We start from the raw sequence: 4,653 nt of genomic DNA, 5'->3' as shown, positions 1-4,653 counted from the left end.
ATCAACTGTCTGATGGAATAGATAATATTGATGAAAATGCAGGCATTGACAGCCTACTCATGCTGATATTCTGCTTATACAAATGCTATAATTCATAATTGTGTGATATTCTGTTTTCCATTTCTGTTTTGAGATTGCACTACATATGGTATATATTACTTCAGGTTGGAATAAACCAATTTGAGAGTACCATTCTTTCTGTATATGGTGCTTAGTTTGTTTTTAATTTCTTGATACAAGTCATCTATCGAGCATTTGAGTATAATCGGCTGGTTAAAAGTTACTACTTGATTACTGATATTTACTTAGATTTTGCTACTGAACTTTAGTTTGTGGATGACTATTATGGAACCAAATTTTTCAAAGCCACACATGAGTGTGAATGCTAGTGGTCATCTGTTTTCTCCCCTTTTTCTAAGGAATGGGGCTTTTAGGAAACTATTATAGTATATGCTAACTTAAGTGCCAGTGCTCACAGTATACTAATTTGGATTTCTGCTTTCTGTTTAATATAATTGCAAATGTGTAACCTTCTGAAATCTGTACGATTCCTTTTGTCAAGAGGGATTATTATACGTGTGTTGAAAACGCCTAAAAGCTAATACAAATCCTATAGACCTGTTTGCGTGAATGTGTAGTAAAGTTATCCTTCACCTCAGCAACTCTATTTCTGAAGAGATCAGCCTCTCAAGTCTCAACAACAGGATCCTGACTTCTTAAGTAAGTAGCAGCACCACTACAGTTTGGCACATCAGGAAAACTCAAAATATATATACATAAAATGGCTTCGCCTCGACTCAAACCAGAGACCTTCTACATCACGAAAGCTTGGTAATGGATATCGCTTTAGACTTTTGATATTCTAGAAGCCTCTATCAACAAATGTAATTAGCTAACAAATGATAAATGGTATTTCTATTCGGCCAAAATTGACAGAAATTTCATTTGTCGAAAAATGTTTATTACACAACATGAAAACAATTCTCTCTTTAACTCTTGCTAAAGCTATGATACAACAATCCTACTCTATAGCCTTTCAGATATCAACTTATCCCGTTCTATCCCATGCTGTTTTGGCAATTTGAAAGCCTTCCAGGCAGAAGCTTTGCAATATCAAGGAAAACTGAAACTGGAGGTTAAAGGGAGAATACTTCATTATGAATTTAAATAACTATATATCCCTTTACCTAATAAGTAGAATCAACCTCTCAAGCAACAATTTATCAGTGAACAAAATATTTATTCAGAATACCAAAAAATAAATAAAAAAATATACCTAAGAGGAAAGTGTATTTGAAGCACATAAATGACAAATAGGATATTAGGACAAAGACTCCTAACTGTGAACCTTTATTTTTATTGTCGAAATTCACACAGAAGATACAAATGAAAGGAAAAAAAAAGTAACATAAATGGGTTGCAAAATAAAATGTCTAGTCTGAGAAATTAAAAAGAAAATAGTTTTGGAGGGTAAATAGATTGAAAATTAACGGTAAATTCAAGAACCAAGAAGTGACTTTTCTATATACTAGTTTCGGAGAACGTGCCTTGCACGTTTGTCCCTTATTATTATTAAATTTCTATATACTAAAAATTTGAGTAATAAAATAGGAAATGCTGAAATTAACAAGAGTAGTTTTACCAATTATATTTTATTCACTAAATAATAAAAGATATACTATGAAGAAGAACATTAAATAGATGATATATCTAGTATTTTTTTTGTTATCCTTCATGTGTGGTTTCTCATTCTCTTTTCTTCTCATGTTCAATAGTGCAGTTCCCTTCCTATGATAATATCAATCTTTGTAAATTGGTTCTTAAAAAGCATATTAAAATTTTAATTCTCTAAGTGTTTTTACATAAATAGTAGAGAATGACTCTTCATATTGAACTTTTAATTTTAAAAACTTATGGATATGAGAAATAATTAACATTCAATAATTAGGTAGAAGAATATCACATTCTCATAAATAAAATAATATCTCTAAGGCAAAAGTAGACATTCTAATTTGGACAATTACTACTTAACTATTTATGGGTCCAGCTCCGGTCAATAATCTATAGATTGGAGTTTGACAATTTTCCAGCCATAGTTAAAATTTTACATCAACAATAAATAGCTTATTATCACAATATATAGACGTTTGATGCATACAATTTATAAGTTCTAAAACATTTCATCAGTGTGGTACATATGCAAATTTATGATATAAACACTTGGTACATTACGAATCACACTTGCAGTCATCACCATAATTAATATGTCAATTATTTTCATTATTATATCACATATACAGCTTCTTTTTAACCTTAGAGAAGTATTGTACACATGATTTATGAAGAGAAAAGAATAATACTCCTTTTTTCATAAAATTTCTCTTTGAATAATTAATATAAATTGAACAATACAAACTTTTCAAAATGACTTATTCTAGATATATGGTTAATTTTTGAGGAATGAATGTTTCAACACATAAATAATAGACTAATAAGGTCAATAGTTTATACATATAAACGAAAAGTTAAATAAAAATACAGCCTCAAAATCACATATATACTTTATAGAGTATGATCCATCCTTTATCTCCAATTCGGTGGCCCATTTTATTTTAGGGTATGGATTCTTTTTTTTTTTTTAAAAATCATATTTTATTTCTCATTTAGTTAACCCATCTCTAATCATAAATAATAATTTTGAAAATATATTTATACTAAAGTAGAACACTCTATTGAGAGCAAAATAAGCATGTCAAATTAACTGACTAATCTTTCATTATGAATTTCATCAGTAATTAAGAAACATAGTAGAACATGGATTGTATATCACTACTTTCTTCATGTAGGACACAAGATATTCCAATAGAAAAACAAAATCATAAGAAAGTACATCAAAATATTTAAAAAGGACATATAAAATACTTAGGCAAGACAAGAAGGAGCGGATAAAAACAAAAGGAAATTACTGCACAAACAAAATGATGAGCAAAAATCATTTTTGCATGATAATCTCTCATCCTCCTCTTATCATTTACATGAAGACCATGCTAGGCACTTTATAACAGTAGCTAGGATGACCTTTGAGTAGATAAATTAATTTTCATTAAATTAGTTCAATGATTTTAGTCCATATCAAATTTATTTAATGGAAAACTCTTCAAATATTCTTGATTTTTACAGAAAAAGAGAAACTAATTATTAATGTGAATTTGATTCATGCACTGATTTAAATGAGTTATTTATTAAATATTTTATAATATTTGTTTCAACTTTGAGCTTTGAATCTTCCCACTTTTAATATAATATGATTTAATTATTTTAATATAAGGATAAAATGGTAATTCAACTTTGAGCTTTGAATCTTCCCACTTATAATATGATATGATAATATGATATGATATGATATGATATATGATATATGATATGATATGATGATATATATATCAACATTCTCTCTTGTCATTTCCATAAAATTCATTCTTCTGCATTTTTCGGCTCTGAGTTGCTGCTTCAACAATGAATAGATACTACTATTCACTTGAACACAACCCTGATGCGATCCCTCCTAATGATACCATCCACTGCAATACTCATGGGTGCAGAAGGCAAGTTACATGCTTCAACAATTATATTCCGATGGTAACGATTCGAATATAATTTCTTCGTTTAGGGAAAATTATTTCATGAAATTGCTACTGATTTCAAGATTTTGTATCATGAATTCCAGCAACTCATTTTCTTGTCTTTTACATTTTGCAGTCTTGATCAGGAGGACTAGGGCTCTTTAATTGGGTGGAAGTATCAGTAACTTGAGACATGTATACACTTTCTTCTGCTGTCTAAGCCTCATTTATATATGCAGGATTAATGTTCGTATAGCCACGTGAGTAATCATCTTGGAACTACCGTAGCCAAAACTTACTGTAGCAAATGTGAAAAGATGATCGCCTGGAGAATTGTAAGATACTAATATTAAAGATCATCAACAAAAAGATTTTGTTGCTTTTGAAAAAAAAAACATACTGAATTTTGTATTACTCCAGATTGCAGTCACCCAACCGTCCGAGTATATTAAAGAAGGGAGATTCTGCATGAGATTGTAAGTTTCTAATTACACTTACACATAAGCGTTATGACTTTTAAGGGTTCATACAAATGAGTATTTTGTTGCAGGGACAAGCTTAGTTTTTCAAATAATGAACCGTTGATTCGTCCAATCCAGGAACAAAATGTCCGCGCTAATGAGGAAAATGCAGATCAAGATGGAGACACAACTGAGGGATATGGAGACTCTACTGAAGAAGAAATGAGCTCTAATATTGAACAAAATGTTGATCAAGATGGAGGCTTAGATGACGATATTTCTAATTACTTGATGCATCTCCTCCGTCATGATCAAGGTGGAGGTGGTAATGAACAGAATCATAACCAATATGGAGGCTCGCCAATGAAACGACTGAAGATAGAATAGATAACATTGATGAAACTGCAGACATCGAAAGCCTAATAATGCTGATATTCTGCTTATACAAAATGCTATAATTCATAATTGTGTGATATTCTGTTTTCCATTTCTGTTTTGAGATTGCACTACATATGGTATTACTTCAGGTTGCAATGTAGATATGCACAATTGTTGTTCTTATATATAGT

General features: G+C 30.3%; 1 pseudogene; it reads left to right on the top strand.

Annotated features, from left to right (window-relative positions):
* The first annotated feature begins 3,516 nt into the window (after positions 1–3,516).
* Positions 3,517–4,653, top strand: part of LOC125872349 (uncharacterized) — a 2,969-nt pseudogene continuing 1,832 nt past the window's right edge.

This window comes from Solanum stenotomum, chromosome 8 (assembly GCF_019186545.1).
Source record: "Solanum stenotomum isolate F172 chromosome 8, ASM1918654v1, whole genome shotgun sequence".
Classification (NCBI taxonomy): Eukaryota; Viridiplantae; Streptophyta; class Magnoliopsida; order Solanales; family Solanaceae; genus Solanum; species Solanum stenotomum.
This window is presented reverse-complemented; position numbering and strand designations above follow the sequence as displayed.